Source organism: Ascaphus truei, chromosome 8 (genome assembly GCF_040206685.1).
Source record: "Ascaphus truei isolate aAscTru1 chromosome 8, aAscTru1.hap1, whole genome shotgun sequence".
NCBI classification, from domain to species: Eukaryota; Metazoa; Chordata; class Amphibia; order Anura; family Ascaphidae; genus Ascaphus; species Ascaphus truei.
The window spans coordinates 2,527,661-2,546,053 of NC_134490.1; the positions used below are offsets into that span (position 1 = coordinate 2,527,661).

Here is an 18,393-nt window from a genome sequence, read left to right on the forward strand (position 1 = left end):
TGCCGTCACAGTCTCCGTGGGTACAAATGCCCATTTGATCATTTCTAGCAAAAATAGAAGAAAAAAAACGAAAGAAAAAAACATGTCTAATTTATGAGAAGCTTCAATTTTCTGTATTTTGCCCCAAATATCCAGACTGCTTGTGTGTGTTGCAGATACTTGCACAGTAATACTTTCTGTCAGTGAATTGGCGAGCAAGATTTGGCTTGTCAGCGACATCCACGCCCTGCGGGCGCTGTACCACCTGCTGCCCACGCTCCCTGTGCCCGACTCACCTGCAGGGTTAGGAAACCGTGCGAGGTATAAATACAGCAAGGCGAGCTGGAACTGGCTCACCGGCCAGAGGCGCCGTTTTAACCCCTTCACTGCCTGAGCAGGACATTCTGGATCTGCGTGGCATCCTGCAGGGTGGACTGTAAACCCATTCTGCGCTCATCACCATATTACTTTTAGGTAAGAAGAGGCCGGGGAAGATAAAGTTAGTAAAGCCCCTTTCCTTCCTGTGGGATCTGTATGAATTAAATTCTCTCAGCTGCACCATAGGGGAAATAATTCCGCAAAAACACAGCCCCCTGCGGGGAAATCCATGAAAGTCTCTGGGGTCTGTGTATCAGCGTACAGGAGAGGGCGTTTAGAGGCGCTGCTCTGTTATTTGGAGCTGGGACAGTTTCTTACATCTGATGCAGAATGTTAGACTTACACCCTGGGGCGGCTGATTCTGGGGATCGGTGCAGAGGGAGTTTGGCGTGGCCTCTTACCTGTCCGGCATCTCTTCCTACTGCAATGCGTCACCGCGATGACGCGATACCATGATGACGCGATGTCACATGATGTCACATGATGCGCGGGGCCTCTTGCTTGCCCTCGCATCATGTGACGTCGCGTTGTCATGACGAGGTGGTGTCATGTGACGTTGCGTTGTCATGGCAATGCGCCGTCACATGGTAGCAGGAGATGCTATGATGAAATGATTGGAGAATGGTAAATCTGGTGTCCTTATTTGCAGGTAGGTCACTTCCAGAATGTAAGTGGCAGAGAAGAAAATTGGACCCACAATGCAGTGCAGGAGAACGTATCACCGCCATAAAAAACGCCAACCACTGTTTGTCATTTCATCCACAATAACGGTTAATGTTTTGTTTTTTTAATTTAATACTGTAGGAGAGAGGCACATTTCCAGGGAATATGTAACCTGTGCTGATCGTGTGAATACAAACACGCAATACAGACAGCGGAAAGCGTGACGAAATCAGCCAGGAGAAGATTTGTGTGATGGCAACATTTCATCATTTAGATCCCTGATGACATCCTTCCAGCGTTACCAACAGCAAATGTTGCTTTCAGATGGTATTCATCAGAGGCAAACACATATGAGAGGATTTCCCCACAGGGGCCAAGCGGGTGGAAACAGTTTTATTTCTCTGCGTAAGGCAGGAAATCTACCAATCTCGGCACAAAATACTTAAATCTCCGCGGCCACGGAGTGAAAGCGCTGGGCGGACTCGGCAGTCTGGCAGACCCATACGCATCAAGGTGCTGCAATTCTGTGTCCCAACACTGCATCAAATAAATACAAGCACCATCCTATGGAAAAGAATGGGATTTTTGATACTTCTGCAGAAATGTTTTTGCCCAAGACTTGCACCGGCTCTCTGTTGAAATATATTCCCCGTTAGATTTCAAACGAAGGTCACACTACTAATGAGGGTATTTGTAATGCACACACATCCCATGTATCGGTCATCGGACCTACACAGCTATTTTATCCTAAAGACAATACAGCTCCGAAAACTGCTCTAATGAGAAGCGTCCCCCCCAGGAAACGCCATCGTGGGAAATAAGGCAGAATTGGGGGGTTTCTGTATGCAGTGTTACGGTCTGGCCGTTCTTCTTTCATAATATATCAGCCACTTTCTGTTCCTATCCACGAGACCAAAAAAAAATCCCCCTCTGCTTTTCTTTAGAACCCGTTTCCGCTTTCTCCTGTCCGGCTTTCATAGGACATTGTTTGCAATGCCCCTTAGCAAGGGCCCAGGAATGCCCCGACACGAAAGGATTTCATTGTCTGTCGCCCCTGCACGAAGATTTGCTCCGTGTATAAAAGGCTTTGCTTATTTGGCGAATTTAGAGACAACAAAATTGTAATCCTCATGAGGGAGGCGTGAGAGGGGCAGCTACTAAACATTATAATATATCAATAAATGCATCTGTGGTGTCAAGGTATTTTACTCTGTATACTAGATCTATCGTTTCTTCCCCTTGTCTCTTATCACCTCTGTGCCATTGGTCATCCATGAATAAACCAGGTGGTCACTTTGTCCCCATGGCTCTGCTGGGAGGCTGTTACCCTACTGCTTCTTTTTCCCTACAATGCCCCTCTATGTAGCATAGCCTCCGGCCGCTACTTATTTTCCTGGGCCCTACCAGTGTAAGTTATGTTAGGTGCAGGCAGTGGATGGGTTAATTCCTTCAGAAAGGCCTTGTGTGCTATTGCAGCCTTAGATACATTTGATGTAACCAAGGGCGGGGCTAGCAACAGCCAGAAAGTGTAAGCCTGAGGGGTGGATACTGGTTTGGTCACATGCTGGACGTGATGGCCTGTCAGTATCCAGACCTGCCCTGTTATAGGGCAGGGTTACAACCTCAACCCAAGGGTATAAATACTGTCACTTTCCCAAAAGTGGGTGTGTCTCTTTCCTCCCTCTGTGGAGTCAGTACCAGCTACCCTGGGTCTCACTAGGAGACCTAAGGAGGAGCACCACGCAGAAGGCCTGCTATGGGAATCCAGCCCAATCCGTGATCCCTTCACTGGGGTAAGCAAGGAAAGGAATGCACTGCTGTAAGATCCTGAACTTGCAATAAATACAATGGAAACATACATTGTAGCTGGGTGAGATCCTCATTCTATATTTATAGTTCTATTGATTCAGAGGAAGCAAACAAAAAGCAAAGTGAAACATTAGCCAATTATGTCTCATAAGAGGAATAATAGTTATTTCTGACCCCAGAAATGGCAATAAGATTTCGCCCTGGATCACCCTCCTTCCTCTGTTTGACCTTATTTGGCTTACACCTTTCCTTTCTAAACAGACACCTCCTGTATCTGCCGTCACAGTCTCCGTGGGTACAAATGCCCATTTGATTATTTCTAGCAAAAATAGAAGGGAAAAAAATGAAAGAAAAAAACATGTCTAATTTGTGAGAAGCTTCAATTTTCTGTATTTTGCCCCAAATATCCAGATTGCTTGTGTGTGTTGCAGATACTTGCACGGTAATACTTTCTGTCAGTGAATTGGCGAGCAAGATTTGGCTTGTCAGCGACATCCACGCCCTGCGGGCGCTGTACCACCTGCTGCCCACGCTCCCTGTGCCCGACTCACCTGCAGGGTTAGGAAACGGTGCGAGGTATAAATACAGCAAGGTGAGCTGGAACTGGGTCACCGGCCAGAGGCGCCGTTTTAACCCCTTCACTGCCTGAGCAGGACATTCTGGATCTGCGTGGCATCCTGCAGGGTGGACTGTAAACCCATTCTGCGCTCATCACCTTATTACTTTTAGGTAAGAAGAGGCCATGAATAAATACCGTGGAAACATCTATCAGAGTGATTCACTGTCTTGGGCTAAAGAAAGGTGTCAGTCTGGGCCATCCTTTTATCCAGGGGACCCACGCTGACTGGAGGCACTGCAACCAATGAACAAAGGTACCCTGTGAACCTGTCCTGATGATTCCCCACATCACTGCGGAAGTGCTCAGCACTCCTGTTACCTCACAGGTACGCACCCCACCACGGGAAATATGGAGTAGCAGACCGAATCTCCCTTAGGCTGGGGGGTAAAGGGGCTACATATACTTTCAAAACAATGGTTGCAGTGGCTTAAAATAGTACTGGTGCTGTACCTGACGTAAAACAAAATTCTAAGTGCATGTAACATTGGGGAAACGCTATACTTACCGTTATATAATATAATTACACTTAAGGAGAGAGGTAGTCCAAAGAATCTGTTGGCTGTTCACGGCGGTGACATGAATGGGGAGCTCTGCCCATCAGTCTTGTGTAGGACAGAAAAACACTTCTGCAGGTGACCCATAAAAGGCACCTCCGCTCACCACCGCTCACCTCCGCTCACCTCCGCTCACCACCGCTCACCTCCGCTCACCACCGCTCACCACCGCTCACCAGCGCTCACCACCGCTCACCTCCGTTCATCTCCGCTCACCTGTAGTCAGTCTTGTTTCTGTCCTCAGTAGAGTAGGTTTGTTGTTTTTGGGGACACTCACCAGGACTGCCGTTGGTAGCTCAGCCGGAGAGAGAGTTCTCTTAGCCTTTCTCTCCCCCCACCGACGCTCCAATGTCACGCCATGTGGCAGCTTTTCGGAGACACGAGGTGACCAGGGCAGACAGCAGAAGTGCTTCAGCAGCACAGCTGGTAAGCCCCCACATGGCAGAGCGCGTGCTCCTTCGCGCCAGTGTTGTACGTGCGCCAGACCAGAAGGGCCATTCGGGAACCGGACGTGCCGCCCGGTAGCTGCAAGGACACCAGGTCGGCCTGTGGGGACTATTTAAAGCAATCTAGCCAGGTTGGAAGGCTGTGTGTGAAGCTGGAACCATGGAAGGCAATATAGTCAAAAGGCTGCTGCCCAAACATTCAGGGTGAGTACTAGCACAAAACTGCAAGCAAAGAGAGCGCAGAATATCAAAGACGTTTCTCATGTTTGTATATTACGTTGTAAGAGTACCTCGGGAGGACCGCCAAAAGAAGGCGCTTCCAAACTAGCAGGAGAAGTGCTACATCACAAGAAGAAGAATATTGAGCATTATGGATGACCCCATGGATGGCAGGTGATACCCTTCCAGGACGACGTTTTGTTTAGTAAGCGATTAGATAATATAATCTCAAAAGTATCAAGAGGCAAAAGCTTCTTCCTATCACAGGAGAGGAGATTCAAATGCCCCTATTATATGCCGTATCTCGGTGTAGCGGGGTCCCCCTTGCCTGCCCAGAGGAAGGAGGGCTGCCCTGCATCGGCCCACTGGTGCCCTGGGTGATCTTCGAGGCCTCCGTCGGATCGGGGGGAAGTTGTGGTGGTCATCTTGGAATGGCTTCGCAAGTAACCAAGTGAACTACAACTCCCAGAAGCCTCGGGGTGGATGTAGGTCACATGGGCTGTCCCAGTCAATTAGGAGTGAGCGACTATTTTGTGGATCCAGATCCAGATTAGCCGTCACGGAACCAGCAGAGAGGACAGACGTGTCCAGGGAGCAAGTAAGCTCCTGGACTAGGCCAGAACCTTGCCTTTAGGTCCCCAGTTAGGCCCCGATCCTGTTTTAGTGCAGTATTGTAGGGAAGGCCCTAGACAGGGACTCTTCCCTCTTAGAGATCCACAACCCGCACCGTCGGACGGATGTCCACGTGGCGACCTGTGGCCTTCGGACGAGACCGCACGGGACCACCACCTGCAAGGCGTGAGGGGAATTTTGCAAACCCTGCATCGTGGGACCACGGAAGCGGCTCTGCTAACAGAGGATCCCCCTAATTCCCTGGTCGTAGGGTGCACCACCACACCTCAGGGAGGGTAGCGCTACCTTCATACACTTTGGGGTGGGAATTGTTCTGCAGAGACTGCGGTTCTAGGTGCTCAGGGAACCCTCAGTACTTTGGGGGAACACACAGGGGTACAGTGGTACTGTGTTGCTGAGTTATTGTACTGTGTTATTTGCCATACCGTGGGACCACAGTAAAGACGAGTTATATAACATCTGGTGTGATATTGTTTATTGCTGAGTATATTGTTTCCTATGCGGAGTAATCCCGCTTACGCTGGGATTTGCTTAGGTGGAGGCGTAGGTGGAGGCGCTGCACCGCGAGATATATCACCCCAGGCTCCCTAGAAGCAGAGGCTTTGGTCTCCTGTGAGCCTCATGGGTAACCAATGGGAAAGGGGACTGCTGCACACCTATAATAAAAATAAATAAATACAAATACCGGTGCACCCGGCTCAGGATTCTCTGTGTGGTAATCCAAAAAACTCTGGAAATGACGGAAGAAACAGGGCACTCGGGATTTTTAACTGCTAATTTATTGCCAATAGATTCGAAGTGATGTTTCGGCCTCACATGGCCTTTCTCAGGAGGATAAGGCATATGTTTCTTCCATCATTTCCTCACAGGTAACAGCAGCACGCTTAATCGCCCACGGTTTCCCTTAGGCATAGGGAAAAGGGGTTACATCAGCTAGATAGGATCAATCATCATAGAGAAGCCAGATCCTATCGGCCAGGAAGACCTTGCTGAGGACAGATCGCTTGGAGAGGAGGTGCGAATAGCCTTTTTCAAGGCTCTAGAAGCAGAGGGACATCGTTTAGAGGAAGACCCTGCTGAAGAAAGGAGAGTCCAGCAGTCTGTGGTAGGAGGCGGACTGTCTTCATTCAGAACTACTTGGACTCAGACCGTGAGAGACAGACGTGTCCTTCAACTGCTTCCCACTGACTACCACCTGGAGTCCAATCGCATGCCAACTCCCAAGAAGCACAGAAGCAAAAAAGGCATTAAGAGAATTGCAAGTAAACAAGGTCATTATGAAAGTTCCACAGAGTGAAAAGAAAAAGGGGCTATATTCAGCTCTTTTCCTGATAAAGAAGATCTCTGGAGGGGACAGAGCCATCCTGGACTTTAACAAGGGTCAATGCCTTCCTGTGAATAACAAGATTCAGAGATGGGATCCCTAAGGTCCATTATAGCAGCGGTACAAAAAGGAGACTGGTTAAGCTCTACAGATCTCAAGGATGCATATTTATATGTCCCAGTAGCAAGGGAGCATCAAAGGCTTTTAAGGTTTGCCGTAGGAAACGACCATTTCCAGTATACAGCCCTTCCGTTTGGACTGGCTACATCCTCCTGGATACATTCCAAGGAACTAGTCACGTTGTTGGCCGAAGCAAGAAAATCAAGGCATAGAAGTGTATCCATAGTTACATCTATACACGTTTGAGACAAGAATCAGGTGCAGGTTCATGTCGTGGAAGTCTTACAGCTGCTAGAAAAAACATGGGGGGCCACCAAGCTTGTTTCTGCTCAAGGATAGACCATCCACAAGCTTGGCAGACGGATGCCCGCAGTTTCCCATGGAGATTCCATTTAGCATACATGTTCCCTCCAATCCCTCTTGTACCAAGGGTATTGAGGACAATAGAGATGGACAAAGCAAAGGTGATAGCCATCCAACCCGATTGGCCAAGATGAGCTTGGAACACTCAGGCAGTCAGTATGGCGGTACAATCCAATGGAATTTGCCACAAATACACAGCCTGCCAGAGCAGGGACAAATACAGCAGCCAAATCAACAGAAGTTTGATCGGCAGTTATTGGATGGTAAAGGCCTTCCAGAGAATACAATAAAGACGCTGATGTCAGCCAGAAAAGGGTCAACTTCCAGTGTATACTACCGTGTCTGGTTAAAATTCCAGCAACGGGGCAAAGAGAATGGCCAAGACTGCAATAACCATTCTTCTGCAGAACTAGTAGTGTTCCTTCAAACACGGTGTAATAAAGAATCAGGCCCAGCATGGTGCAAGTTTCAGCATTAACAGCACTTTTACAGAGTAATGTGACTGTGGAGAGACTCATTGTCAGATTTTTACAAGCGATAAAAAAAACTACGGTCTCAAATTCACAACATAGAGTCTTCTTGGGACCTCTCGCCAGGCCTACAAGCCCTAACGGAACCAGCACTGTTTGAGCCATTGGAGAATCGATCATTAAATAGATAGACTAGTGCCCTATGCACACTTCCCCCGCACGCCCGGAGTGCCCTATTCACACTCTTCCACACGCCCGGAGGTCCCTATGCACACTTCCCCCGCACGCCCGGAGTACCCGATTCACACTCTCCCGCATGCCCGGAGTGCCCTATTCACACTCTTCCACACACCCGGAGGTCCCTATGCACACTTCCACCGCACGCCCGGAGGTCCCTATGCACACTTCCCCCGCACGTCCGGAGGTCCCTATGCACACTTCCCCCGCACGTCCGGAGTGCCCTATTCACACTCTCCCGCATGCCCGGAGTGCCCTATTCACACTCTCCCGCATGCCCGGAGTGCCCTATGCACACTTCCCCCGCACGCCCGGAGTGCCCTATTCACACTTTCCCTGCACGCCCAGAGTGCCCTATTCACACTCTCCCGCATGCCCGGAGTGCCCTATTCACACTCTCCCTGCACGCCCGGAGTGCCCTATTCACACTCTCCCACACGCCCGGAGTGCCCTATTCACACTCTCCCACACGCCAGGAGTGCCCTATTCACACTCTCCCTGCACGCCCGGAGTGCCTTATTCACACTCTCCCGCACGCCCGGAGTGCCCTATTCATACTCTCCCGCACGCCCAGAGTGCCCTATTCACACTCTCCCTGCACGCCCGGAGTGCCCTATTCACACTCTCCCGCACGCCCGGAGTGCCCTATTCACACTCTCCCTGCACTCCCGGAGTGCCCTATTCACACTCTCCCGCACGCCCGGAGTGCCCTATTCACACTCTCCCTGCACACCCGGAGTGCCCTATTCCCACTCCCGCATGCCCGGAGTGCCCTATTCACACTCTCCCTGCACACCTGGAGTGCCCTATTCACACTTTCCCTGCACGCCCAGAGTGCCCTATTCACACTCTCCCGCACGCCCGGAGGGCCCTATGCACACTCTCCCGCACGCCCGGAGGGCCCTATGCACACTTCCCCCGCACGCCCGGAGTGCCCTATTCACACTCTCCCTGCACGCCCGGAGTGCCCTATTCACACTTTCCCTGCACGCCCAGAGTGCCCTATTCACACTCTCCCGCATGCCCGGAGTGCCCTATTCACACTTTCCCTGCACGCCCAGAGTGCCCTATTCACACTCTCCCACACGCCCAGAGTGCCCTATTCACACTCTCCCGCACGCCCGGAGTGCCCTATTCACACTCTCCCACACGCCCAGAGTGCCCTATTCACACTTTCCCTGCACACCCGGAGTGCCCTATTCACACTTTCCCTGCACGCCCAGAGTGCCCTATTCACACTCTCCCGCATGCCCGGAGTGCCCTATGCACACTCTCCCGCACGCCCGGAGTGCCCTATTCACACTCTCCCTGCACACCCGGAGTGCCCTATTCACACTTTCCCTGCACGCCCAGAGTGCCCTATTCACAATCTCCCGCACGCCCAGAGTACCCTATTCACACTCCCGCATGCCCGGAGTGCCCTATTCACACTCCCGCACGCCCGGAGTGCCCTATTCACACTCTCCCTGCACGCCCGGAGTGCCCTATTCACACTTTCCCTGCACGCCCAGAGTACCCTATTCACACTCCCGTATGCCCGGAGTGCCCTATTCACACTCCCGCACGCCCAGAGTGCCCTATTCACAGTCTCCCTGCATGCCCAGAGTGCCCTATTCACACTCCCCCTGCATGCCCGGAGTGCCCTATTCACACTCCCCCTGCACGCCCGGAGTGCCCTATTCACACTCTCCCTGCACACCCGGAGTGCCCTATTCACACTCTCCCTGCACACCCGGAGTGCCCTATTCACACTCCCCCTGCATGCCCGGAGTGCCCTATTCATACTCTCCCGCACGCCCAGAGTGCCCTATTCACACTTTCCCTGCACGCCCAGAGTGCCCTATTCACACTCTCCCACATGCCCGGAGTGCCCTATTCACACTCTCCCTCACGCCCTGAGTGCCCTATTCACACTCTCCCTGCACACCCGGAGTGCCCTATTCACAGTCTCCCTGCATGCCCGGAGTGCCCTATTCACACGCCCAGAGTGCCCTATTCACACTCCCCCTGCACGCCCGGAGTGCCCTATTCACACTCTCCCTCACGCCCTGAGTGCCCTATTCACACTCTCCCTGCACACCCGGAGTGCCCTATTCACAGTCTCCCTGCATGCCCGGAGTGCCCTATTCACACGCCCAGAGTGCCCTATTCACACTCTCCCGCATGCCCGGAGTGCCCTATTCACACTCTCCCTGCACACCTGGAGTGCCCTATTCACACTCTCCCGCACGCCCGTAGTGCCCTATTCACAGTCTCCCCACATGCCCGGAGTGCCCTATTCACACTCCCGCACGCCCAGAGTGCCCTATTCACAGTCTCCCTGCATGCCCAGAGTGCCCTATTCACACTCCCCCTGCATGCCCGGAGTGCCCTATTCACACTCCCCCTGCACGCCCGGAGTGCCCTATTCACACTCTCCCTGCACACCCGGAGTGCCCTATTCACACTCTCCCTGCACACCCGGAGTGCCCTATTCACACTCCCCCTGCATGCCCGGAGTGCCCTATTCATACTCTCCCGCACGCCCAGAGTGCCCTATTCACACTTTCCCTGCACGCCCAGAGTGCCCTATTCACACTCTCCCACATGCCCGGAGTGCCCTATTCACACTCTCCCTCACGCCCTGAGTGCCCTATTCACACTCTCCCTGCACACCCGGAGTGCCCTATTCACAGTCTCCCTGCATGCCCGGAGTGCCCTATTCACACGCCCAGAGTGCCCTATTCACACTCCCCCTGCACGCCCGGAGTGCCCTATTCACACTCTCCCTCACGCCCTGAGTGCCCTATTCACACTCTCCCTGCACGCCCGGAGTGCCCTATTCACAGTCTCCCTGCATGCCCGGAGTGCCCTATTCACACGCCCAGAGTGCCCTATTCACACTCTCCCGCATGCCCGGAGTGCCCTATTCACACTCTCCCTGCACACCTGGAGTGCCCTATTCACACTCTCCCGCACGCCCGTAGTGCCCTATTCACAGTCTCCCCACATGCCCGGAGTGCCCTATTCACACTCCCCCACACGCCCAGAGTGCCCTATTCACACTCCCCCACACGCCCAGAGTGCCCTATTCACACTCCCCCACACGCCCAGAGTGCCCTATTCACACTCTCCCGCATGCCCGGAGTGCCCTATTCACACTCTCCCACATGCCCAGAGTGCCCTATTCACACTCTCCCACACGCCCGGAGTGCCCTATTCACACTCTCCCACACGCCCGGAGTGCCCTATTCACACTCTCCCGCACGCCCGGAGTGCCCTTTTCACACTCTCCCACATGCCCAGAGTACCCTATTCACAGTCTCCCCACATGCCCGGAGTGCCCTATTCACACTCTCCCACACGCCCGGAGTGCCCTATTCACACTCTCCCGCACGCCCGGAGTGCCCTTTTCACACTCTCCCTCATGCCCAGAGTACCCTATTCACAGTCTCCCCACATGCCCGGAGTGCCCTATTCACACTCTCCCGCACGCCCAGAGTGCCCTATTCACACTCTCCCGCATGCCCGGAGTGCCCTATTCACACTCTCCCACATGCCCAGAGTGCCCTATTCACACTCTCCCACACGCCTGGAGTGCCCTATTCACACTCTCCCACACGCCCGGAGTGCCCTATTCACACTCTCCCGCATGCCCGGAGTGCCCTATTCACACTCCCCCGCATGCCCGGAGTGCCCTATTCACACTCTCCCACACGCCCGGAGTGCCCTATTCACACTCTCCCGCATGCCCGGAGTGCCCTATTCACACTCTCCCTGCACACCCGGAGTGCCCTATTCACACTCTCCCGCATGCCCGGAGTGCCCTATTCACACTCTCCCACACGCCCGGATTTCCCTATTCACACTCCCCCGCACACCCGGAGTGCCCTATTCACACTCTCCCGCACGCCCGGATTTCCCTATTCACACTCTCCCAGATGCCCGGAGTGCCCTATTCACACTCTCCCGCACGCCCGGAGTGCCCTATTCACACTCTCCCTGCACGCCTGGAGTGCCCTATTCACACTCTCCCGCACGCCCGGAGTGCCCTATTCACACTCTCCCGCACGCCCGGAGTGCCCTATTCACACTCTCCCTGCACGCCCGGAGTGCCCTATTCACACTCTCCCTGCACGCCCGGAGTGCCCTATTCACACTCTCCCTGCACGCCCGGAGTGCCCTATTCACACTCTCCCGCACGCCCGGAGTGCCCTATTCACACTCTCCCTGCACCCCCGGAGTGCCCTATGCACACTCTCCCTGCACCCCGGATTTCCCTATTCACACTCCCCCGCACGCCCGGAGTGCCCTATTCACACTCTCCCGCACGCCCGGAGTGCCCTATTCACACTCTCCCTGCACGCCTGGAGTGCCCTATTCACACTCTCCCGCATGCCCGGAGTGCCCTATTCACAATCTCCCTGCACGCCCGGAGTGCCCTATTCACACTCTCCCACACGCCCAGAGTGCCCTATTCACACTCTCCCTGCACACCCGGAGTGCCCTATTCACACTTTCCCTGCACGCCCAGAGTGCCCTATTCACACTCTCCCGCATGCCCGGAGTGCCCTATGCACACTCTCCCGCACGCCCGGAGTGCCCTATTCACACTCTCCCTGCACACCCGGAGTGCCCTATTCACACTTTCCCTGCACGCCCAGAGTGCCCTATTCACAATCTCCCGCATGCCCGGAGTACTCTATTCACACTCTCCCGCACGCCCAGAGTACCCTATTCACACTCCCGCATGCCCGGAGTGCCCTATTCACACTCCCGCACGCCCGGAGTGCCCTATTCACACTCTCCCTGCACGCCCGGAGTGCCCTATTCACACTTTCCCTGCACGCCCAGAGTACCCTATTCACACTCCCGTATGCCCGGAGTGCCCTATTCACACTCCCGCACGCCCAGAGTGCCCTATTCACAGTCTCCCTGCATGCCCGGAGTGCCCTATTCACACTCCCCCTGCACGCCCGGAGTGCCCTATTCACACTCTCCCTCACGCCCTGAGTGCCCTATTCACACTCTCCCTGCACACCCGGAGTGCCCTATTCACACTCCCCCTGCATGCCCGGAGTGCCCTATTCATACTCTCCCGCACGCCCAGAGTGCCCTATTCACACTTTCCCTGCACGCCCAGAGTGCCCTATTCACACTCTCCCACATGCCCGGAGTGCCCTATTCACACTCTCCCTCACGCCCTGAGTGCCCTATTCACACTCTCCCTGCACACCCGGAGTGCCCTATTCACAGTCTCCCTGCATGCCCGGAGTGCCCTATTCACACGCCCAGAGTGCCCTATTCACACTCCCCCTGCACGCCCGGAGTGCCCTATTCACACTCTCCCTCACGCCCTGAGTGCCCTATTCACACTCTCCCTGCACACCCGGAGTGCCCTATTCACAGTCTCCCTGCATGCCCGGAGTGCCCTATTCACACGCCCAGAGTGCCCTATTCACACTCTCCCGCATGCCCGGAGTGCCCTATTCACACTCTCCCTGCACACCTGGAGTGCCCTATTCACACTCTCCCGCACGCCCGTAGTGCCCTATTCACAGTCTCCCCACATGCCCGGAGTGCCCTATTCACACTCCCCCACACGCCCAGAGTGCCCTATTCACACTCCCCCACACGCCCAGAGTGCCCTATTCACACTCCCCCACACGCCCAGAGTGCCCTATTCACACTCTCCCGCATGCCCGGAGTGCCCTATTCACACTCCCCCACACGCCCAGAGTGCCCTATTCACACTCCCCCACACGCCCAGAGTGCCCTATTCACACTCCCCCACACGCCCAGAGTGCCCTATTCACACTCTCCCGCATGCCCGGAGTGCCCTATTCACACTCTCCCGCATGCCCGGAGTGCCCTATTCACACTCCCCCACACGCCCAGAGTGCCCTATTCACACTCCCCCACACGCCCAGAGTGCCCTATTCACACTCTCCCACATGCCCAGAGTGCCCTATTCACACTCTCCCACACGCCCGGAGTGCCCTATTCACACTCTCCCACACGCCCGGAGTGCCCTATTCACACTCTCCCGCACGCCCGGAGTGCCCTATTCACACTCTCCCACATGCCCAGAGTACCCTATTCACAGTCTCCCCACATGCCCGGAGTGCCCTATTCACACTCTCCCGCACGCCCAGAGTGCCCTATTCACACTCTCCCGCATGCCCGGAGTGCCCTATTCACACTCTCCCACATGCCCAGAGTGCCCTATTCACACTCTCCCACACGCCCGGAGTGCCCTATTCACACTCTCCCACACGCCCGGAGTGCCCTATTCACACTCTCCCGCACGCCCGGAGTGCCCTATTCACACTCCCCCGCATGCCCGGAGTGCCCTATTCACACTCTCCCACACGCCCGGAGTGCCCTATTCACACTCTCCCGCATGCCCGGAGTGCCCTATTCACACTCTCCCTGCACACCCGGAGTGCCCTATTCACACTCTCCCGCATGCCCGGAGTGCCCTATTCACACTCTCCCACACGCCCGGATTTCCCTATTCACACTCCCCCGCACACCCGGAGTGCCCTATTCACACTCTCCCGCACGCCCGGATTTCCCTATTCACACTCTCCCACATGCCCGGAGTGCCCTATTCACACTCTCCCGCACGCCCGGAGTGCCCTATTCACACTCTCCCTGCACGCCCGGAGTGCCCTATTCACACTCTCCCTGCACGCCCGGAGTGCCCTATTCACACTCTCCCTGCACGCCCGGAGTGCCCTATTCACACTCTCCCGCACGCCCGGAGTGCCCTATTCACACTCTCCCTGCACCCCCGGAGTGCCCTATGCACACTCTCCCTGCACCCCGGATTTCCCTATTCACACTCCCCCGCACGCCCGGAGTGCCCTATTCACACTCTCCCGCACGCCCGGAGTGCCCTATTCACACTCTCCCTGCACGCCTGGAGTGCCCTATTCACACTCTCCCGCATGCCCGGAGTGCCCTATTCACAATCTCCCTGCACGCCCGGAGTGCCCTATTCACACTCTCCCTGCACGCCCGGAGTGCCCTATTCACACTCTCCCGCACGCCCGGAGTGCCCTATTCACACTCTCCCTGCACCCCCGGAGTGCCCTATGCACACTCTCCCTGCACCCCGGATTTCCCTATTCACACTCCCCCGCACGCCCGGAGTGCCCTATTCACACTCCCGCATGCCCGAAGTGCCCTATTCACACTCCCCCCGCACGCCCAGAGTGCCCTATTCACACTCTCCCGCACGCCCGGAGTGCCCTATTCACACTCTCCCACACGCTCGGAGTGCCCTATTCACACTCCCGCACGCCCAGAGTGCCCTATTCACACTCCCCCGCATGCCCTGAGTGCCCTATTCACACTCGCCCCGCATGCCCGGAGTGCCCTATTCACACTCTCCCCGCACGCCCGGATTGCCCTATTCACACTCTCCCGCACGCCCGGAGTGCCCTATTCACACTCTCCCCGCACGCCCGGAGTGCCCTATTCACACTCTCCCCGCACGCCCGGAGTGCCCTATTCACACTCTCCCGCACGCCCGGAGTGACCTATTCACACACTCCCGCACGCCCGGAGTGCCCTATTCACACTCTCCCGCACGCCCGGAGTGCCCTATTCACACTCTCCCGCATGCCCGGAGTGCCCTATTCACACTCCCGCATGCCCAGAGTACCCTATTCACACTCCCGCACGCCCAGAGTGCCCTATTCCCACTCCCGCACGCCCGGAGTGCCCTATTCACACTCTCCCGCACGCCCGGAGTGCCCTATTCACACTCTCCCGCACGCCCGGAGTGCCCTATTCACACTCTCCCGCACGCCCGGAGTGCCCTATGCACACTCTCCCGCACGCCCGGAGGGCCCTATGCACACTTCCCCCGCACGCCCGGAGTGCCCTATTCACACTCTCCCCACACGCCCGGAGTGCCCTATTCACACTCTCCCCACACGCCCGGAGTGCCCTATTCACACTCTCCCCGCACACCCGGAGTGCCCTATTCACACTCTCCCTGCACACCCGGAGTGCCCTATTCACACTCTCCCCGCACGCCCGGAGTGCCCTATTCACACTCTCCCCGCCCAGAGTGCCCTATTCACACTCCCCCTGATGCCCGGAGTGCCCTATTCACACTCCCCCCGCACGCCCTGAGGGCAATAAATGTATTTATCTTTGTGTAGATCTACCAAAGACACCAGACACTAGCCTGCAACGCCCACTTACACTTGTCTTTGAAGTGGATGAACCTGGTTTGAATGAATCAGTGTCAGCTTCTTGTGACATTGAGCAAGTCACGTTATCTCCCTGTGGCCAAAACAGATTGTAAGCTCTTCATGGCAGCGATGAATTGTGCCTATAAAATCTCTATGTACAGCACTACCATGTATTGGTGTGCTATAGAAGGAAATATATTATCATTATTAATACTACAGCTCAATATATTATTGTTCCATAACCTCTCTGCAGGGAGAGGGATGGGGGAGGGAAGAGGGATAGGAGGGAGGAGGGAAGAGGGATAGGGGAAGGAGAGAGAGGGATGGGGAAGGGGGGATAGAGGAAGGAAAGAGAGGGATGGGGGGGGATAGAGGAAGGAGAGAGAGAGATGGGGGAGGGGGGATAGTGGAGGGAGAGAGATGGAGGGGGAGAGGGAGGGAGACAGATGGAGGGGGAGAGGGAGGGGGGATAGTGAAGGGAGAGAGACAGGCAGACAAATAGGGAAAGTGAAAAAGGGGAGAATTGGATGGAGAGGTAATACCGGTATACACATACACGCCCAGAGAGGTAATACCGCTATACACACACTCCCAGAGAGGTAATACCGCTACACACACACTCCCAGAGAGGTAATACCGGTATACACATACACGCCCAGAGAGGTAATACCGCTATACACATACACGCCCAGAGAGGTAATACCGGTATACACATACACACCCAGAGAGGTAATACCGGTATACACACACTCCCAGAGAGGTAATACCGGTATACACGTACATGCCCAGAGAGGTAATACCGGTATACACGTACATGCCCAGAGAGGTAATACCAGTATACACATACACCCCCAGAGAGGTAATACCGGTATACACATACACGCCCAGAGAGGTAATACCGGTATACACATACACCCCCAGAGAGGTAATACCGGTATACACATACACGTCCAGAGAGGTAATACCGATATACACATACACGCCCAGAGAGGTAATACCGGTATGCACATACACGCCCAGAGAGGTAATACCGGTATACACATACATGCCCAGAGAGGTAATACCGGTATACACATACACGCCCAGAGAGGTAATACCGGTATACACGTACACGCCCAGAGAGGTAATACCGATATACACATACACGCCCAGAGAGGTAATACCGGTATACACATACACGCCCAGAGAGGTAATACCGGTATACACGTACACGCCCAGAGAGGTAATACCGGTATACACATACACACCCAGAGAGGTAATACCGGTATACACATACACACCCAGAGAGGTAATACCGGTATACACGTACACGCCCAGAGAGGTAATACCGGTATACACATACACGCCCAGAGAGGTAATACCGGTATACACATACACACCCAGAGAGGTAATACCGGTATACACGTACACGCCCAGAGAGGTAATACCGGTATACACATACACGCCCAGAGAGGTAATACCGGTATACACATACACGCCCAGAGAAGTAATACCGGTATACACATACACGCCCAGAGAGGTAATACCGGTATACACATACACGCCCAGAGAGGTAATACCGGTATACACATACACGCCCAGAGAGGTAATACCGCTATACACATACACGCCCAGAGAGGTAATACCGGTATACACATACACGCCCAGAGAGGTAATACCGGTATACACATACACACCCAGAGAGGTAATACCGGTATACACGTACACGCCCAGAGAGGTAATACCGGTATACACATACACACACGCCCAGAGAGGTAATACCGGTATACACATACACACCCAGAGAGGTAATACCGGTATACACATACACACCCAGAGAGGTAATACCGGTATACACGTACACGCCCAGAGAGGTAATACCGGTATACACGTACACGCCCAGTATTACCCCTAATTATTTTCTGGACAGTGTCCAAATACAGGACACTCCGGTTCAGTACTGGACACCTGGCAACTCTAGTTGCCTAATGGCTTTTAACTCTAGCATTAAGTGGCAGCGCTATTAGTGGTATCCGAGTGAGAAATACAGATGGAGTTGACGCCATTGCACCCATCTGTGAAATCGCACAATAACCCCCCATCTCGCACACCAACGATTCAAAACAATGGCCGCTTCCCCCGCGACGCGGTGTGTGGGCTCCTCTGCAGCGAGCCCCGCTGGCTATGTATCTATCCTTCGGACCTAAAGGAGAGATAGCTGTGCATGTGCATGTGCATGTGCATGTGCATGTGCAAGTGCATGTCAGACAGGGGGATAAGTAGTATCCGCAGATACAGGCCGCGAGCCGGCGGTGATGTAACTGCACCGCAGAGCCGCGCTGCATTGGGATACACAGAGATGCATTGTGGGAGTCTCGCCTGAATCTGCAGGCGCAGCACAATGCACCTTC

At 54.6% G+C, this 18,393-nt stretch overlaps 1 protein-coding gene across 2 annotated transcripts in view; it reads left to right on the forward strand.

The window, feature by feature from the left end:
• Positions 1-2,711: 2,711 nt before the first annotated feature.
• Positions 2,712-18,393, forward strand: part of PLAU (plasminogen activator, urokinase) — a 43,635-nt gene continuing 27,953 nt past the window's right edge. For both annotated transcript variants that reach the window (XM_075610310.1, XM_075610313.1), the window contains exon 1: positions 2,712-2,813. The gene's annotated coding sequence lies outside the window, so the exon portion shown is untranslated. The remainder of the gene's footprint in view (positions 2,814-18,393) is intronic.